Source organism: Leptopilina boulardi, unplaced genomic scaffold (assembly GCF_019393585.1).
Source record: "Leptopilina boulardi isolate dan_hultmark-lab unplaced genomic scaffold, ZJU_Lbou_2.1 LbouV2_399, whole genome shotgun sequence".
Classification (NCBI taxonomy): domain Eukaryota; kingdom Metazoa; phylum Arthropoda; class Insecta; order Hymenoptera; family Figitidae; genus Leptopilina; species Leptopilina boulardi.
This window is the reverse complement of record NW_026137972.1, coordinates 1,407,611-1,430,398: the sequence shown is the minus strand read 5'-3', so window position 1 is coordinate 1,430,398 and position 22,788 is coordinate 1,407,611. Positions and strand designations below refer to the sequence as shown.

Here is a 22,788-nt window from a genome sequence, read left to right as displayed (position 1 = left end):
CTGTCACAAATATTCAATTAATTGATTGATTTCAATTTTGAATTTCCCGCCATGTAACGTTTTTCACTCTTCTGTGCAGGTATATCTGGCATATCAACTACCGCACCCTGCTCTAGTGAAAATTTAGTAATTTCATTAAGATTGGCTAAACTACAATACGCCATCTGGTGTTTACATTCTTCTGACAACCATTTTTCTTTTTCGTCTTTCTTTAATTAACATGATATAAAGAGAAATAAAACCAAAATGTCTGATAAAATAGGTAAAAGTCACAAGACCAACAAATCCCAATAGTAACTTTTAATTTTAACAATAATGTCACTAAATTTTCACTAAAGTAGGGTACGGGAAGTTGACGAGAATTGTGACAAATGGCGAGTGGGGACAATGAAAACCAACCCACATATGTTTAACGCTGTGTCCACAATGGGCTGCTTAGGTTATGTTTACATGACTGCGTTTAAACGTTGCCTTTTGCGTTGAACAATGAGTGTAACAAGGATAAAAGTATTTATTTGTCTTTCTGTCTTTTATTATTTAACGCAAAACGCAGTGTACGAACGCAAGCATGTAAACATAGAATTATGTTAACATAACCTATACAATAGAATTTATAAAAAATCATATTGTATTCGTTATGATAACAGAAGGAGTCCATTGTGGATAAGGCCTAAATAAATGAATAGAAATATCATTATCAAAATTTTTAGCATTACATAAATTGAATTCTAATAATGGTTATTTTTTTTTATGAAAAAGTTAACAAATCTTATGTGTCAGTGAAAACTCTCGAAAATGTTGTAATTTAGAAACAAGTGTGTTGTTTTTTTTTCTTTACACTTTTACATAGATATGGATAAACATCGCATACTGCGAATTGGAGCGCTTCATACACACACACACACAATCAATTAACTTTAGTTTTCGACACGCTCTTTGATTTGCAAGAACATTTCGAATATATCGGAAAATTAAAAAAAAACTAATTTTTTCATTTACTTTTATCGAAATTTAGTAACTTTATAGTAACTTTTAATTTTAACTATAAAGTCACTAAATTTTCACTAGAGCAGGGTGCAGTAGTTGACAGTGAAAAATACTCTAGTAAAAATTTAGTAACTTTATGGTAACTTTTAATTTTAACATTAAAGTCACTAAATTTTTACTAGAGCAGGGTGCGGTAGTTGATGAGAACAATGGAAACCAATTATTTATTAAATATTCTTAAAAATTGTTTCGACTTAGCACCGTTGAACTTCTGTCAAAACAAGTAAACAGTGTTGTCAACTTGTGTCAGAATTCTATAAAAGTCCCTATATATAATATATAGTAACATGGTTTATTGCCATTGTCCCCACTCACCATTTGTAATAATTCTCGTCAACTATTGCAACCTGTTCTAATAAAGATTTAGTGACTTTATTGTTAAAATTAAAAGTTACTATACAGTTACTTAATTTTCACTATATCAGGGTACGGTAGTTGACAAGAATTATGATAAATGGCGAGTGGGGACAATGGAAACCAACCACCCGACTCAGCTAAAATTTGTTTAGGCTATTCTACAATATTTCATATTTGTTATTAGGGTCGAAATGACCTCGTGTATCATATTCGTGACAATTGTAGAGATCAATAATAAAAAATCAATCAATTCTTCAATTTTTTTAAAAATTTAATTGCTACACCTAAAAAAAATAATTTCTTTGAAACAAAGAAATCGTTTTCTTAAAATCAATTTTTTAAATCAAAAATGAAATTTGTTTGAATTAAAGAAATTTTTTCCTTAAATGATATTTTTAACCTAACAAAAAATTTCTTTAATTTAATGAAAATTTTTCTTTAACCCTATGACAATTCTTTGATTCAAAGAAATTTTTTTTGAAACAAATAACTTTTTTTCTGGACGATAGAAGAAAATAAAAAATAAGAACGTCTTATATATGTATGTGAAAACGATAAATTACAAAAGAGGATATGGCTTAATAGAACTAAAACGTCTTGATTTAGTCCTGACAAAGTCTCGCCCGCTATTACGCGATACATTTATATAACATCAACATTATCCTTGCATTATATGGTTAGTAGCATGGTGACAGTGCAGAGAAAGTTATATAGACTATATCTCCTCCCATATGCTTAAGGCAATTCTCCTGAATTATTGATAATCAAAAATTTTGCTTAATTATACTGTTTTTTTCTTTTTTGCAATTTTACAAATAATTAAAAAAAATATGAATTAATAAAAATAATAATAAATATAAAAAAATTTACATATATTTAATAAAATGTGCAATAATTCAATAATTAGAAAATTATTTTTTCCTTAAAAATTATATCGATATTGTGAATTTTATCCTATATTGCATATTAAATAAAGACAATGTTGCATGCTTTACATAAAAAAAAATATATGTATGTAGTTTCCTAGAAACTGAAAACTGGCCTCTTTAGTTAGATACGCTTCGCTATGTTCTGCCATGCTCCAGTAACATATCGACTCCTTTTGCCAGAGGCTCTTATACGATCATGAGTATATAGTAGTGAATTCTTTTGCTTCACTCACAACTTTCGAATTCATCGTTGAAATTCATCCAACTATGCAATGCGTATCTTTCAATTTGTATTTATGAAACGGAAACCAGTTATGTTAAAGGCAGGTATTTGATAATTGTAAAATCATATCACAAATATGTTTGTCACTGTTATGACATTTCATATTTTTTTCTTTCCTTTTTACATAAAACTTAATAATAATAAAAACATATTTTTAAATTTTTATCATAGAGAACAATTCCTATACGATAAAGGAAGTTTAAGAAAATTACTATATTCAATAAACGTGAAACTAATTTATATGAAAAAAAATTTATGAAAAAATCAAATTTTTTTTTATTTGTAGCTTAGTTTCTTTTTGGTTTTCAAATATTGATGTTTATTATTTTTAAGAACGTAAATTAAATTTTCAAATTTTTTCGTCAGCCATGTTGGATCCGCCATTTTGAATTTTTTAAAACAGTCATCATGACCGCCAATTTTGGAGATAACGAAATTTTTTTAGATTAAGACTTTTTTTTTACTCATTAGAATAAGCAAGAGACTATATTTACAATAACGTGGACTATGTTCGTTTTATTTTCTAATTATTCGAATTCTTTTACTTTCACCGCGCAAAGTTCCATTGACTTTCAAGTGACATGTGTAAAAATAAATATAATTATATCAGAAAATTAAACCAATTATCATAAATTAAAAGAAACAAGCATTCAAGTGACTGAAAGTAATTATAAAATTAATAATAATAGTAGGAATAATAATAATAATGAAAATAATAATAATAATAATAATAATAATACTATAATGACTTACAAAGCATTCCTTTAATAGAATTTAATTATATACAAATAAAATTACTGATTGATAAAAGTAAATAGTAAAAAAAATTATTTTATAATTACATAATTAATAACAAATTAGAAATGATTTACAGAAAAAAAAGAAGCATTTTCACAAATTTTCGAAAAAAGTGTTATTAACTTCAACTTTAATTATGTCTCATAGTCATTAATTATAAAGGAAAAAAAAATACTTTCACTATTAAAGCAGGAAATCAATCAAATATAGTTAAACTATATTCAACAACATCGCTCATAGAGGAAGAAAGTAGAATCTCCATAGCTTTCAAGAGTCACAAAGGGCTGACCTCGCGCTATAACTTGTGGCACTCACATGCTCGATTCTCTCATTACGTCTCTGCTTACGGTACATTATGCTATATGTTACGACACAAGTAACGGTTACCTGTGACCGCTAAAGGTCACCGGAAGTGATGCCGCATCTGTAACTGGTCGTCTACTGATTGATCGGAAAGGTATATATATATATATATTTAATTGAAGACCTTTCACCGCGCAGCAATTACGTTTAAATGCAATTTTCTCAAAAAAAATTTTTACTAATTTTTTTTCCAACATTTTTGTTACAGAGTTTAATACAACTTTTTAGCATTTTTCTTTTTGGAGCCATTATCAAAAAATTGACAATTATTTTAAGATTACAGCTCATTTTGTAATCGACAGATTTTGATGTGAAAAATGTATGAATCCATTTGTTCTTTTTTGTAAATGAAAGATAAAAATGGCATTTTTGGTGCTACGAAGCGATATTTGTAAAAATATTGCTCAAAATATGAAAAATTAATTTAAAATGAAATAAACGTAATGGCCGATACTCTACCCTGTTGACAAATATTAGACTCACTACATCGAGATATTTCGAGTTCGAATAAGACGAGGGAGGGAGGGAAATCAGACGACACAATTTTATTCTTATGGGGAAAAAAATTTGTTTCCACTTTTATCAATTTTACTCATATTTTAAACATGAAAAACGGTTGTTGACATATAATAAAAATTATGGATATTATAATTAATTGTGGATTGATAATTAATTTTGTTATATATTTGATTCAATTGCATTTATAGATACTCTGAATTCGTGATTAAATATAAATTTTGAGGTTAGGGGAGTTTGTTTACTAAACTCAATTTACATTTCAACGACATTATTAAATAAATCCAAAAATCCCCACTCGCTATTTGTCATAATTCTCGTCAACTACCGCACCCTGCTCTGGTGAAAATATTTAGTGACTTTATAGTAACTTTTAATTTTAACTATAAAGTGGTTGGTTTCCATTATCCCCACTCGTCATTTGTCATAATTTTCGTTAACTACCGCACCCTGCTCTAGTAAATTTTTAGTGACTTTCTTGTTAAAATTAAAAGTTACTATAAAGTTACTAAATTTTCACTAGAGCAGGGTACGGTAGTTGACGAGAATTAAAATATAAAAATTAAATAAAAAAAGATTAAAATGAAAAGAATAAAGAAATAAAAAAAAAAAATTTTTTTTACGGGAAATTTCTATAATTAAAATATCTGCTACCATTCAATCTTAAGCACTAACGATATATTTTTAGATTTTGCAACCTGTACTATAAATGACATTTATTTAAGACCTGCACCTGTTTTCCGATTTCTAATCAAGGTCATTTGACTAACGTCTTACGCACACTTACATTATTTCAATAATGAAATGCATACTTTCGGTAAATGTGTAAAAAAAAAAAGACAATGGAAATCCGCGTATATCGTGTGCTAACGAACCAAGTCAGGGCAACGAGATATCACAAAGTGAAAAGTAAATAAAATTTCTACACACACGCAAACACATCTTTAACCGAGAGTGTTTTTCACCTTGACACAAAAATGATGTACTGGATATGCTTACAGTGAATAGTTTCATGGACAATGGACATTAAGATGACCATTGTAAATTATTTCAAAGGGGAAAAAAAAATTTTTGCAATTAATTGCAATAACAACAATTTTAGAATAAGAATAAATAATTTGTAAATAAAATGCTGTCAAATTTTAGGTTAATAATGATTAATTAATTGGATTAGTTTCGTCTAATCATCGAAAACTGATGAAGGTCAGAAAGGTTGCCATTGTCCCCCCTCGCTGTTTTTCATAATTCTCGTCAACTACCGCACCCTGCTCTAGAAAAAATTTAGTGACTTTGGTCAGTTTCCATTGTCCTCACTCGCAATTTGTCATAATTCTCGTCAACTACCGCACCCTGCTCTAGTAAAAATTTAGTAACTTTTAATTTTAACAAGAAAGTCACTAAAATTTTACTAGAGCAGGGTGCGGTAGTTGACGAATAAATCTCCTAATGGACAATCATTCTACCAACAAGGGAATTGGATTTCAAAAAATATAACCTTTAATTGAATGAGGAAAAAAAAGGACACAATGAATAGCTAGATAAGACAAGAGGTAATCAAAGGCGTGGTTCAAGAGACTTGATAGCCTTCAAATCCAGAGCGAAACCATAAACTGTAACTAGAAATAAATGTCTTTCATTTCCTCGTTCCTTGCAATTGCTATACAAATACCCGTTCTATTTGCATTGCCAAGTTACCTTACCATATTTATATAAATATATATCAGAAATAAAATTGACTAATTCCTCCAAAGAAAAAAAAAAATCTCATTGTACAAAATTAAATCAAAAGATAAAAGTCGAATCTCCTTCCAATCATCGAGAGAGAACGTTAATTAATTAATTAATTAATATCTCCTTGTAACATGCACGCACATTGCCTCTAGCGTCAAAAAAGTCATTTATTGATTCTCTTAAAGCTTCTCGTCATTTTTTTTTTTTACTGACATATTGCATTTTAAATCTATTTGCTTTTTAATCGGGTCACGAAGTTGGCATTCCCCTGTGAATTCCGTTAACAAAAACCTCTCCTTGGATCATTATTTCAAAATAAAATATAAGGTTCTTCTCATGATTTATTCATGAAAAAATATTGCCTATTATGAAATTTCTACTCTTATAATTAATTAGCGACATGAATTTTTTTTTTATTCTATTATATGAATCCCAAGGGGCAATAAAATTTTTTTTTAAAAAAGCCAAAAATCTTTGTAAACTTGACTTCTACCCTTTCTATATTTTGAAATATCTACGTAATTAAAATTGGTGAAACATTAGTAAGTTCCCAGTAAAAAAAAAAGTATAGACAGTAAGGAAAAAGTATAGACTCATAGCTTAGTGGCTATACCGTTCGGCATGTAATGACGGTATAGAGACGTTACGGTGTATACTTTTTTCTTACCGTGAATACGGTTCACCTGGATTTTTTGAATTGATGTGTATTAACGCGATTTGACATTGTCAATGAAAAAGCCGATTGTTTTGAAGTGTAATAATGCCGATTACGAGGAGGAGCGACGAAATTTTATCTAAAAGTTAAAAAGGTAAATGTGACAGGCACGAGACCTGCGAGAGTTGTTACCACTGGATTGAGGAAATGCATCATTACTGACAAAAAGTATTCGACAGAAACTTACCGACAGAAAGTTACTAGGAAGAGCGGCAAATTCAAATGGTCAAATTAAATTCGAATGAATATATACATAATTTAATGTAGTTTTTTTATTTTAAATCAAGTATAGTATTTTAAATAATTAAATACCGATATTAAATAATTAATGTTTATTATAAAAATTGACATATAGACATGAAAATTTTTTCATTTTTAGCATTTAAATCTGTGAAATAATGAAATATTGTAATTTTATTTTTTAATTTCATAAAATTTTTATTTTTTATTAATTATTAATAATTAAATTTTTTTCATAAAAATAAAAATGTACTGCAAAGAATATGTTTTATGCATTGAAAAATAAAAATTTGTTAAAATATATTATTTCTATATTTTGTAAATAAAGTTATTTATTAAAATAATTTTTTTATTTATAAAATTGAAATAGATTAAAAAATTAATGTTTTAAATTAAAAATTTTTTATTTGAATTAATATATGTAATTAACTATTATGAAAATTAATTAGTCGTTAAAATTTTTTTTTTTTAATAATAACTAATCCTTTTTTACCTATAAACAAATTTAATTTTATTTTGAACAAAATTATATTTTTAATGATAAAAACTTTGTTATTTTACATAGAGACGAATAATATTATACTTTTTTTATTTGTGAGTGAGAAGTGACCAAAACCAAATAATTGTAAATTATCGTAAAAATATTTTAAAAGGGATAGAAACAAAACAATACATTTTAAAATTATACAACACAAGAATACTCGCAAATGCGATTGTAAAACGAAAAGTACGAAAGTAATATAATTTTAGGTTTATTACGTCCTGCAGCCGTTAGGTGGCAGAAGCATGCAGGGAGCACAATGTCGCAGCTGTCATTATATTACTTTCGTACTTTTCGTTTTACAATCGCATTTTTGTATAGATTTGCACAATCTTTCAGATTTAAGAAATTTATAAGATAAGGATCCTTGGTATTTTTTCCGATTTTGAAAAAAGTGTCCGCGTTTTGAGAAAAAAGTATTTTAAACTCAATGTTTATCATTTTCACGTTCAGTGCCGTTTTTATAGGGCGATTATTGAATGCCAAAGAATTTCAGAGACCGTTCGACACTCTTAAACGATATTTTTTTATTGTGAATTTCTTTTATATTTAAACGCATTCTTTTATCCTACAATAATTTTTAATGCTTATAATTTGTTTCATACGCGTATATGCGATTTGCGAGTATTCTTGTGTTGTATAATTTTAAAATGTATTGTTTTGTTTCTATCCCTTTTAAAATATTTTTACGATAATTTACAATTATTTGGTTTTGGTCACTTCTCACTCACAAATAAAAAAAGTATAATATTATTCGTCTCTATGTAAAATAACAAAGTTTTTATCATTAAAAATATAATTTTGTTCAAAATAAAATTAAATTTGTTTATAGGTAAAAAAGGATTAGTTATTATTAAAAAAAAAAAATTTTAACGACTAATTAATTTTCATAATAGTTAATTACATATATTAATTCAAATAAAAAATTTTTAATTTAAAACATTAATTTTTTAATCTATTTCAATTTTATAAATAAAAAAATTATTTTAATAAATAACTTTATTTACAAAATATAGAAATAATATATTTTAACAAATTTTTATTTTTCAATGCATAAAACATATTCTTTGCAGTACATTTTTATTTTTATGAAAAAAATTTAATTATTAATAATTAATAAAAAATAAAAATTTTATGAAATTAAAAAATAAAATTACAATATTTCATTATTTCACAGATTTAAATGCTAAAAATGAAAAAATTTTCATGTCTATATGTCAATTTTTATAATAAACATTAATTATTTAATATCGGTATTTAATTATTTAAAATACTATACTTGATTTAAAATAAAAAAACTACATTAAATTATGTATATATTCATTCGAATTTAATTTGACCATTTGAATTTGCCGCTCTTCCTAGTAACTTTCTGTCGGTAAGTTTCTGTCGAATACTTTTTGTCAGTAATGATGCATTTCCTCAATCCAGTGGTAACAACTCTCGCAGGTCTCGTGCCTGTCACATTTACCTTTTTAACTTTTAGATAAAATTTCGTCGCTCCTCCTCGTAATCGGCATTATTACACTTCAAAACAATCGGCTTTTTCATTGACAATGTCAAATCGCGTTAATACACATCAATTCAAAAAATCCAGGTGAACCGTATTCACGGTAAGAAAAAAGTATACACCGTAACGTCTCTATACCGTCATTACATGCCGAACGGTATAGCCACTAAGCTATGAGTCTATACTTTTTCCTTACTGTCTATACTTTTTTTTTTACTGGGTTGCTCATCATTAAACCTTACAAATAATGTGATAAAAAGAATCTGAGGAAAAGGAGATAAGAATCATCTCACTAAGGACAGTTTTTGGTCAGGTTTCTGTTATCCGGAATTCTGATCATACCAATTGTATCGGAATTAGTTCTGTTAAATCTGCAATTAATTTGTCTAACCAGAGAATTAAAATTCCAGAATCTGGAATTAGTCCAGTTTAACGCAAATAGTAAGTCTAGAGTTGATATGAAACTGCCTGGTTTATAGTCAAGAATTTGTCATCCGAAATTAGCCTAGTCAGATTGGAATTAATTTGGTCTGTGAATCCGGAATTAATCTGCCTAGTGTCAGCGAATCCTAAACTTACATTTATTAATTTCGTACCGGATTGATTGGATTAGACCGGACTAATTCCGGTTTCACTATAGCTGCGGATTTACTTGTATTAACTTCGGATCTAAACATACTAATTCCGGATTCACTATAGTTACGCAAACTAGAATTACTAGTAAATCTGAAATCCAGTCTAATACGAAATTAATCGGATCATAACTAATAAATGCAAAATTACTTCTATTGAATCCGAAATAATTCCAGCCTGTGTAATCACTAAAATTCTATAATCTGCATTCACTGGTTACGTCTGATCAAGCTGACTTTGGATTCGATCTGATTAATTCCGCATTCACTAGTTACACAAATCGGACAAAGGATTCAGCAGGTCTAATTCCGGATGACTAAAACCTGACAGCAAACCGGACTGTTTCGGAATGATTCCAGATTGTCTGGAGTCTATGGAGAAATCCTAATTCTCGATTAAGTGCTCGCGAAAGGGAGAGGAGAACACGTTGTTCATCTCCTCCGACTTCCGCTAACCACTAGTTTTTGGATTTAAGGAGACCTCCATTCACAAAATTAAATGCCGTAAGGTAATTCCGCAATTGGAAGCGAGGTCCAGTTAAAGGTTGTGGTTTTTACTGGGTCGACCAGAACAAGAGTGGTCATCAAACCTATAGGAATACGGTCTCCAGTTATCTGTCTTGGAAGTATTTAATAATTACTGTTTTGGTGATTTTAATTTTCTAAATATTAAATTAATGCTACAAATCTGCTGCGTCAGAAAATTTAAAAAAAACTGAAATTACCAACAGAATACAAAAGAGAATATCCAACGAGTTCTATACAACGAATACTCTGCGGAGTTAACTAAAACCCTCCCTAATGCACGAGGAATAAAATAAAATTTATGTGAATCAGGTTTCGATCTCAAAAAGAACATTTAAAATATATCGTAACATTTCGAAAGTGAAAGAAAGGTTATATTGGTTTATGTTTCGCTTATTGGATATAATTTAGTTAGACCAGACACATTTCTCTCGACAGTTTACCGCGCTTCGTCTTCCGACGTATTTCCTTCATGGCTGAATAATTGTTCGCGATGCATAACGAGATCGACGCCTAGCCATATACGTGGTGGTACTTTATATATATATATATTAGAATCAGCCGCTATTTACGTTATTTGCTTCCTCGTATACACTGTAAATTACACTTACACTGGACCCAATCTAAATCAAAATAGAGAGTATAATAAAAATTCTTTGTAAAAAAAAAAATCCATTTTCACTTTCTGCACTTCATTCTAGAAATAACATTCTTCTTTTGTAAATTAATAAATTAACATCGTTGTTTACAGTGTTTTAGAAAACCGCACAAACAAAAATTGATTCGAAGACAGAATTTTTTTAAATTTATTTATTTATTTCAACATTAACACCCACGATCCAATTGGATTTGGATTTTATTAATTGAAGAAAAAATTTTCTTTTGTTCATCAGCAGATGAATAACAATCATATTTTCCAAATATTTGGCATCAGAATGCTAGGTGGAAAATACGATCAACTTTTAAATATATGAAAATCTTAAAATGGAAATTAAAAAAATTATCATTTAAATTTTAATTTGAGTGTTAAATTTCAGAGAAAGTTTATAAGATTAAGGAATTGACTGAATTAGAAATTTTACGTCATTGGTCAATTGCAAAATCGTGGCACTTATTGAAAGTGAAATCGATACACGATAAACGATGCGTGAGACATCGAGGTCAATCTGCAACATGTCTTTTTAAAAAAAGTATTTTTGACATAATTATTGAAACATGAATTTGATATTCGCCTATTACCATAGAGACATTATATTATAATTTTCATAAAGAAACAGGGAAAAATTGCAAAATATTTTTATATTATACTTTTTCAGTTACTTTTTTAATATATTAATAAAAGTTGATAAATTCTAATAATTATAACAATTGTTTCAGTTTTCGTAATAAATTGAATTTTAATTAAATGCTCATATATAGAATATTTTGTAAACTGAAAAAGAATGTATAAGGAAATGAAAAAACTAGTAATTTCTTGTTTGTTATTACAAGTGCAATTATTGTTCCTTATAACAAGTTTTGTAACGCAAAATATGAATTATTTAAAAGAAATAATTTTATATTCTTCTGGATAAAATAAAAATCACTCTAAATTTTGTCAAAGGAAAATAATTTTAGAATATTAAAAAAAAAATCAAGAGGTGATAATTGCAAATACTGATCAATAATTGATTCTTGTTTGTAATTGTGCAAACATTGTCGATAGCAGGTCGCCACGTCTAGAATTCAGGGCCGGTGAATGTAACCCGCAACCGAGCGAGGTTACCTCGTCGATCCAAGTGGAAAAAGCGAGAAAGCGAGTTTCCGCGAATTAATTACGGTCTTAATATAAAACAACAAATATGCAATATTCTTAAGAGTGCCACAGTTCCTTTTTGAACTCTGTAATTATTAGATGATTTTTTTTTGAACATGTATACATAATATTAATTTCTGTTATAGAAATTATTTAATTTAACAATAGTAGCGGTATAGATGACAATATAATTATAATAATTAAAAGTTATATAATAAAAACGACGACAATGTTGATAAGGAAATTGATAGAATATAATTATGGTTAATGATTTGTAACTAATTAATACAATAGGAATATAAAATTAATTCTTGGCCTCTATCGTCTTCATTATAGTTTTTTTTAATTATATAAACATAAATAGGTATTTACGATTGTAATCTCCTTCACTTTCTATATCAATGCTATTTTTCAAGCTATTGTCTAATTCCAGATCGAAGAAAATATATTTTGTAGTTTTAAGGGGATTTGCAATTTCGGAGATTTCAATTTGGAAAATTGCATTCGGGATAAATATAAATATATGTAGAAAAATTAGTGCCCGGGAGATTTGCAATTTCGGAGATTTCAATTCCAAAAATTGCATTTGGAATAACTATTTGTAGAGAAATTAATGACCGAGAGATAATCCAACAGGATTTGCATTTTTTGAAATTTCGCTTCGGAAACTTGCATTCGGGATAAATATCTGTCGAGAAATTAGTGACCGGGAGATAATGGGATTTGCTATTTCGGAGATTTCGATTCGGAAATATTCATTCGGGATAAATATTTGTATAGAAATTAATATCTATAGCAAATCATCTGCCAGGATATGCAATTTCGGAGAATTCGATTTGGAAAATTGCATTCGGGATAAATATTTGTCGAGAAAGTAGTGACCGGGAGATAATCCGACGGGATTTAAAATTTCGGAGATTTCGATTCCGAAAATCGCATTCGGAATAAATATTCGTAGAGAAATTAGTGAGCGGGAGATAACTGGATTTGCAGTTTTGGAGATTTCGATTCAGAAACTTGCATTTGGGATAAACATTTATCGAGAAATTAGTGACTGGGAGATAATGGGATTTGCTATTTCGGAGATTTCGATTCGGAAATGTTCATTCGGGATAAATATTTGTATAGAAATTAATATCTATAGGAAATCATCTGTCAGGATATGCAATTTCGGAGAATTCGATTTGGAAAATTGCATTCGGGATAAATATTTGTCGAGAAAGTAGTGACCGGGAGATAATCCGACGGGATTTAAAATTTCGGAGATATCCGAGGAGATTTCGATTCCGAAAATTGCATTTGGAATAAATATTCGTAGAGAAATTAGTGAGCGGGAGATAACTGGATTTGCAGTTTGGGAGATTTCGATTCAGAAACTTGCATTTGGGATAAATATTTATCGAGAAATTAGTGACCGGGAGATAATGGGATTTGCAATTTTGGAGATTTCAATTCCGAAAATTGCATTCGAAATAATTATTTGTAGAGAAATTGGTGACTGGGAAATAATCAAACGGGATTTGCCGTTTTTGAGATTTCGATTCAGAAAATGTCATTTGGGAAAAAATTCATCGTATTATTAATCATATCAGATGATTCGGGATTTCGTGAATTTGTCAAATTGCATTTAGGGAAAATATTTCTGAAGAAATTAATAGCCGGAGGATAATCCTTTGGGAATATAAATTCGTGAATTAGACTATTAATTTCTGACAGTATTAGGAGCTAAATTAATTCAATTACAAGCTCGTAAGAACTTTTACAAATAGCAGTGGAGTTTTTTTTCTACTCTAAGCATATTCACAATAACTGGCAAAAAATCTTATGAAATTGGATTTATCGTCGAAAAAGAGAGTCAGCATATGAGTAATATCACTTTCACCGGTGGAAGATGGACAAATTAACGTATGCATAAAAAGGACCAATTCCATCAAACCATTCACACGCTCCCAATTTAGAATGAAGTTGAGGCATTGAAAATTGTAAATAGAGACATTAAGTCTGATGAACTAGGCAAAGCTCCTCCTAGAAATTACACTGCGTGCCATCTGATAAATTGTATATAACCAATTACAAATTAAAAAACTAAATTTAGTTTTTAATATCTGCTTTATTAGAAATACAAAAACAAAATAGAAATACAAGTAAAAAATATACTTTCGCAGGCGAATACGTTTTTCTGAATCGCTCCAATGACGATGATGAAAAAAAATTGTGGTCGATATTAATCATTTTTGCAAATATTGAAATTTTCCGTCTACATAGTAAATCATTGGAACTGGTGAAAAATGACCTGCATTTAAATAGAGGGAATAAGCTTTGATAGAAAAACTAATTGTAAGATAAAAAATAGATTAGAATATTAGAATTGGAGATAGAAGATTAGAAATCTTTCGTAAGAAATGTTGACAAATACATTTTTGTAAATTTTTTGAAATATAAATATTTGACGATATATAAAATACTAGAAAGTCGTTTTGTAAATTGATAAAATAAAATTAATTTTGCAATTATCAAATGTGCAATATTATATTTATGAAAAATGTGATGCAAAACAAAAAATGAAACAGAACTTGTATATACATATAGTCTAACTACTTTGCTTATGTATATATATTTATAGGTAACCTAGACTTGAGAATAAATTCACTTTCAAACGGCCAAGTCAATGGAATCTACTTTGAAAGTGAATGTGAACGCATTAGAATATATTAGAGGAAGGTGTTGAGACATTTGTTAGAATTAACGGAAATAATTGATTTATAAATCGACTCATTATAAATAAAAAAGAACTAAAAGAATTTCATATATCTTTCGAAATGTATTTAACCTTGACTTCTCGTCGTGTAAAAAATATATATGGTATTTAAATTTTTTTTTATAAAACTTATGTAAAAGATTGGATTTATCATCAAAGAATCGATGAATTTGAAATTATCTATTTTTTTACTGAATTCTAATTTGGATTTTCAAAATTTAGAATTATTCAAGGTTATATTATAATCTAAATAGATATAAAGTTTAGAAAAGAATCTTCTGCAAATTATATAATTTTTTCAGAGGATTAATAATGACGATTTTGAAATGTATCAAAATTAGAGAAATTATTTGGTTATCTATGGAAAAAATTAATAAAAAGGAGTTTAATATCATTTTTATATTTCTGCTTTTATAAATTGAATAAGTGAAAATTTCACTGATTCCAGTGACCTACTTTGGGATGTCCAATCAGAGGAATTTAACTGTTTCCTTCTATATATGTGAAGTTTCTCTGATTTAATAGCGCCACACAGTAGTTGGTATAACTTTGCTATATTGAAATCTGTGAGAATTCAATGGATTTAAATTAAGAGAGTTCCTAGATTATGTTTAACGACATAGTCAAAATTATGTAATTGATGATGTTGGTGAAATTATTATAATATCCCGTTGATAAGATTGATGAATAGATTTAAAAAAAAAAACATTTTATGTAATTATTTAGGAATTTATTTAATAAATTTTTATTCAGCTGAGGAAAAGAATATAGTTTTTTTTCATACGAAAATTGTGATAATGATTTTAATATCTTAATTTACCGATTACGCAATATTAATATTTGTCATTAAAGGACTGACAATTAACGCAATAATAATGGTAATGACAATTTGTTACAACAGAAAATATGGTTCATGCACATTATAATAGAGTAGAATGTGTTGATATTGTTGAAATGTTGTTAATGACATTGGAATAACAGAATAGTAATTATTTTTTTTATGATATGCTTCCAAAGTTGGCAAAAAGTTTTGACATAGTTTTCGCATTGGAATGTCGTAAAATTGACTTTGAAAATTAGAAGAATAATAGAGATATTAAACAATAATTCAAATAATAATCTTGATGTAATTATCCAAGAAATGGTACACAATTAATACCTTCATCTTGAAATCAGTAAAATTTGATTACAACAATGGAATACAGAATTAATGGAGAAATTTCCATATTAAGGAATTACATTAGGAAATAATTAGGATATGCTTACGATAACCTGAAACATATTTGGAGTATTTAAATTTCTTGATTTAATTATTTTGCGTGAGGGATTTTAATATCCCAGAGTTTTGGTCAACTTTAAATCATGAAAATATTATCGACATAATCCTAAGAAATTATTTCATATTTTCATCCATATTTCCAAACCAATTCCTTCAAATCCTAAATTCTTTTCATTTTGAAGGAAATTCCTTTGCTATTTCTTGGGATTTGGAAATCCGATCAGCTAAAGCTTCTGGAATTCGTAATCCAAACATTTGAAAAATTTACAAATCCAAATTAAAATTAGAATTAGCTTTTAAATCACTGGATAAAATTAATGTAATAATTATTTTAATCCTTCAGAAAAAATGATTTGACAAAATGTCTCCTATTGTCAATATAGGAGATTTGAAATATAAAATAACACCTCGACTAAGAGTCCCTGATTTAAAGTTAAATTCCATCTTCCCATAAATAATGACCTGCCGTTTCTAATATTAAAATACTATACAGTAACTTATAATGATTCTACTAGAAAAATAATTTCCATAACTATGAACAAAACATAACTATTATGACAATAATGATATGATAATATCTTGAGCTTGGTGCGATGAAATACTATTAATACTAATTGATGATGATGATGACGAAGTCAGTAAAATTGATGCGCAAGTAGGTAATGATGATAATGGTATTGAATTTATATCGTGATTACCAATAATACTGATTTATGTTTACATATACAATTTGGGTGGCCTAGAAAAGAAATTTATATCTGTTTTGACGCCCGCGCTTCCTCTTTATTTTTATGCCAAAAAATAAGAATTTAATTGTAGTATTAATTAAAAATATCATTGTTAACTGCAATTATTAATTTAATATTTTTTTTCATAAATATACAAAATAGTATAAGTGTATATATAATAACGGAGCATGATTTATCGTTTATAGCTTGAGGCGTGAATGAAAGTGTTAACCACACTAAAATTGGAACCGGAACACGCAGCAGTGTCCAAATGAACGAAAGTGTTGGTCTCGTTAATGTTACAAAAAAAACATGAATAAATACATTTAACTCGTCTCGTGTGCTCTCATATCAAAAAATTTTTTTTCAATCAAATTGTGTTCATGAATTCTATATAAGAGAAATTCGTGACGTTTGCGACAGTAGCTTAATTTGATGACTGGACAGGAGAAAGATTCGTGTAACTGATTGATTTATAGAGTTCAATTTACTATAATACTGATTAAGCTTCTCATTAGACATTGCTTCCAAAGAAATTCATTTTGTTATAGTGAAAGGAAAATAAATAAATATAAATATTTTTCATATTTAGTTTAAAATTATTTTTAAAAAAATTATTATCTCTACAGATAATTAATTAAAATAATTAGATATGAACTAATTACAATTTTAGTCTACGAATTACTTACTATTAAATTCAATAATATCAATAAATTAATAGGTAATTAAAATAAATTAATTAAAAACTAATTATAAATTAATTATAAAATTTTAGTTATATATAAATGATTATTAAATTAATTAATAAATGAATATACCTAAATGTTAAAAATTATTTTCAACTTGGCATTAAATTAATTATTAATTCATTTTATTTTAGCAAATTAATTAGGTACAAATTTAGGTTTTCAATTAATTAATAATAAATTATTGTAATAATTTAATTATTATCGAATTAAAGAACATTAATAAATTGATAATTAATTAAAATAATTACGTATATAAACAAATTTCAACTTTAGGTGACGAATAAATTATTAATAAATTAAATAATATGAATAAATTAATAGGTGATTCATATAAATTAATTAAAAATTTAAGTTTAAAATAAATGATTATTAAATTAATACCTAATTATTAAAAATTAGTTACAACTATGCGTTAAATTAAATAAAAATTCATTTTACATTAGTAAATTAATGATAAGTTATTATAAATTAATTATAAAGTTGAGTCACAAATAAATGACTATTAAATTAATTAATTAATTCCTAAATATTAAAAATTTATTACAACTTTGTATTAATTAATAATTAATTCATTTTATATTAGTAAATTAATGATTAGTTATCATAAATTAATTACAAAATAATTATAAATTTGATTCATACAAAAATTATTATTAAATTTACTAACTAATTAATTAATTAATACGTAAATATTGAAAATTAATTACAACTTTGCATTAAATTAATTATTAATTCATTTTATATTAGGTACTAAATTAATGATTAAGTATTATAAATTAGTTATAAATTAATTACAAATTAACTATAACTTTGAGTTATAAATAAATGATTGTTAAATTAATTATTTAATTAATACCTAATTCTTATAAATTAATTAGAACTTTCCATTAATTTAATTATTAATTCATTTTGTATTAGTAAAATAATGATTCTTATAATATCATAAGTTATAGTTATATCTTAAAGTTAAATTTACTATTATTAAATTATTTTATAATAACAAATTACTGATTAGTTATTATAAATTAATTATAAATTAGTCCCAGCTCTAAATTAAACATTAATTATAATTAAATTAAATGTAAGTTAACTATAACTTTGAGTTAAATTAATTAGTAATTAATTTTATGTTAATAAGTTAATTATTAGATATTATAAATTAATTCTAAATCAATTATATAATTTTGAGTTATTAATAAATGATTATAAAATTAATTTATATTAATCAATAAATATATTAATATCTAATTATTATAAATTAATTGCAACTTTGAATTCTATTAATTACTATTAATTAATTTTATATTAATAATGAATAATTATCAATTAATAATTAATTAAAAGATTAATACTTATTATTATGAATTAATTACAACTTTTAGTTATAAAATGAATGATTATGAAATTAATTTAAAATTATTTAATTATAATTTAAAATTTTTAAGTAATTTTTGAAAGAAGATAAAACATCTTTCTTTTTTAAAGTAGAACAAAAGAAATACAGGTTCAATGTAAATTGCATAAAAAAAAGAAATGTTGTACCATATCAAAGTATATAGTAGATTTTTAACACTTATTGTAAAAAGTTGATTTCTCAATGTGTGTTTGCTTAAAAAAAATGAATACAGTTTCCACACTCGAATGTCTGATATAATCGCTTTTGATTCAGTGTGAAACAATGACTTGTCTCCCTTCCGTTTCACATATATATATGTATATAAGTTGAGATTGTAATATACTCTCGCGAGATGTAAATTCAAGAAGTAATTTCACTTGCTACTGAGTCGTAAACTCTAGGTAAGCACTCACGTGGATAGAGGAGAAAAAGATAGTGATAGAGATGAAGAGAGTGAGATGTAGTAGGAAAAACGTTGTGTCTGATGCTCGCATGACGATAAAAATATAAAGCGAGAATAATATTCGCATCAAAAAGTGGGTTATAATCCAAAGTGAAATGAAAAAAAAAAAAATTATCTCTTTTAACAATTTGTGAAAAAGATAGAGAAAAAAAAAATTACTTTGATTTATATTGTCAAACAAAGCAAAATGCTTTGGAAATATTTATATATATATAAATGTCTTTCGAGTCTCGCGAGGTTCTTGTCAGCATAAAAATGAGAGCATTGGCACGTTGAAGGCTGTGGAAAGTGAAGCGTTGAAATCTCCTGTTAGTGTGTGCGCCTCGGACACTTGAAAATATACAACACCAATCGAATGAAAAGAAAATAATGATTATAAATGAAAAAAAAGTAATAATGAAATGATATTGAAATTTGAAAATTATATTTGAATGATTCTTATTGATCAATGAAGCATTAGAGAAATTTTATTTTCCGCTTCCTTTCCATTTAGTTTATATCTAAATACAAGCATTGAATTTTTATTTTCTGCTTCCTTCATAATTTATATATATATATATATTGTACACAGGGAATTAAAGTCTCTTGCATAAGAATATTGGAGAGACTTAAATGCATTCAAATTTTTCACTATAATTAATTATTCAATTCGAATAATTATAATTAGAATCACAAAAATAAAAATATTTGATTTTTGTTCTAGGCCATTTCATTTTCTAATTATTAAAAATGAAAATAATTATTATAGAATTAATTATAATAAAAATAATAATAATAGAAAAAAATGAAAAAATTAAATAATTTATTTAGTTATTTATATATTATAAGTTAAAGGGTTTTTATCAAAAATTTTCTTTGTTTGTTTTATGAAAGTTATTATTTATTACGGCTATTTTATATATATATTAATAATAAGGCAAAATAAATGATTTTTTTTCATTGGCAACAAACAGTATAAACAAGAAAGTGAAAAATCAGTGAAATGAAGGCCTTTAAGACGTGAGAGATTTCTACACATTACTCTTCAGAACGTCAATCATGAACTAACAATATATATATGTGCTACTAAGTACGCGTAATTTCTCCATTCTAATTATTATTTTATGTCAGTATTTTTATAATTTTGTTCAGAATCAGATCATCGAGGTAATTTTTGTTTTTTTAATTACATTATCATTGTAATCTTCCTATTGATTATTATTATTATTATAAACATTATAGCTTGTTCATAAATATAATTATTGTCATCATTATAGCTTATCAGCATTAATATCAAAATTCAATATTTTTATTAAACTTAAAAATAAATTTGATTCAAATTTTTTTTATTATCAAATGTTTGCGGTTTACCAGATTTACTATTATCAAATTTTACGGTTTACCAAATTTAAATTTATGGATTTCCTTTTATCAAATAAATATTTTAACCAAATTATTTTTATTTGAATTAAATAAATTGTATTTTATCCAATAATTTCTGTATTTGAAATAAACAGAATTTAATTATCGCAAATAATAATTATAATACAAATAAATATTTATTTAATAATAGTAAAATAAATGATTATTTGAATTAGATAAATATTTTTTGATAGGCAATCGATTAAGAATTAATTAATCCATTTCCAAATAATTGACTTTGATTAATTCAATTGGATTTAGATTTTTAAAATTTGTTAATTCAGTTTCAATCTGATTCTATTGGGTTTTATCGGATCCTATCAATTAATTTTATAAAGGGACAATAGTTATATACTAATAGAAAATATATAGTTAGAAACCGTTAAAAAATTAATCGACCCATCATTATTGGTTTTGATTAATTCAATTGAATTTACTTAGATTTCTGAAATTTTGTAATTCAGTTTCAAAATGATTCCATAGGATTTTATCGGATTCTTTAAATTATTTTTATAAAGGGATAATAGTTACTAATATCATCCCTTTAAGAAAACATCGTTAGGAACCGATAAAACATCAATTGATTCATTTCAGAATCATCATTGGATTTGATCAATTCAACTAAATTAACAAAGTTTAGAAATCTGAAAAAACATATAGATTTATTTAGATTTCCAAACTTTGTTCATTTAGTTTCAATCTGATTCTATTGGGTTCTATCGGATTAATTAATTTTATCAAGTGATAATTACTAATATCATCAAGCGTTAATTTCAAGCTTTTGTATAATCAATAACAAAGTTTATCGGTGATTGTTTTTATCCATACTGTAATTATTATCCATCATTGTAATTCGCATTGGTATTATATCTTTGAATAACATTTGCTGTATTTTGTATTATGATTTCTCCAGTTCGTATTTTTACTATCCTAATCTTTCTCCTCTCTTCATCATAATTTTAACGTTCAGGTTTAGGATTTTATAATTTTCGTTGAATTCCCGTATTTCCAGTATCAGCGTTTGAATTTATTAGTGAAAGACATTTTGGGTTCCATCACATCAGTAGAATTATTATCATCATTAGCATAATCTGCTTTTATCATTGTCATCGTCATTGTTATTATCATTGCCATTCAGTACCATCATCAATTATAATTATCATCATCAAGAACAGAATTGTTCTTATCATCATTGAGATAATTATCGTTATCATCATCATTTTCGAAAGTGGTAATTATCATCCTTTCAGCAATGGACATCATGGTATCGCAAATTCACTAAGACCTTATTATGCTACATTCGAAAATTGTAATACAGATGAAAATCCAAAAAATTGCATACATATTATAATTGTCATTATTCTCCTAATTTCGCCTAATGTGATATAGTAGTACAACTACTAAAATTAACAAACCTTTCTCTCTCTCAGCAGCACCAACTCCCTTCGCCAAATCCTTTCATGAAATTTTGCACCACCTCACATGAATGCACTTTTTTTCTGCTTGTTTCCACACCACACTTTTTCTAATTTATATATAATAAAAGAGCTCAACACAAATTGTTGTCTCCTTCTTTTTTTTTAACGATTTTCACGCACTATACACCTTTCGCGCAGTATTAAGAAGAACTTTCGCGAAACTTTCAATAATTGTCGTTAAAAAATGCTGAAAATTGTTTTTTTTTTATTAAAATAAAACAAAATCGAATTACAGTTTTCAATAGTAGTGAACAAACCGTGTCTAGCCCGGCCGAAGACTGGCGCTGGGGAAGTGGTAAACACCAGGAGTAGTGTACAACTTCGTCTGGTTTTGTGAGAGCTTTCTACGAGAAGGACGGGGACTAGAAAGTGGGGATAAGAGACGGCCATTGGTGTCCAGAGTGTGTATATAGTCTCTCTTGAAGAAGAAAGAAAGAGAACCTCCACATATATATATCTCTGGAGACGAAGAACATATTATACTTCTGATGAAGGAGAAAAAAAAGAGTATGAAGATACATCTCCTTTTTTTTCCCCAACGGTCCATTAGGGAT

At 26.6% G+C, this 22,788-nt stretch overlaps 1 protein-coding gene across 2 annotated transcripts in view; it reads right to left on the bottom strand.

The window, feature by feature from the left end:
• Positions 1-22,548, bottom strand: part of LOC127289034 (trichohyalin) — a 52,356-nt gene extending 29,808 nt beyond the window's left edge. For both annotated transcript variants that reach the window (XM_051316786.1, XM_051316787.1), the window contains exon 1: positions 22,172-22,548. The gene's annotated coding sequence lies outside the window, so the exon portion shown is untranslated. The remainder of the gene's footprint in view (positions 1-22,171) is intronic.
• Between the last annotated feature and the right edge of the window lie 240 nt (positions 22,549-22,788).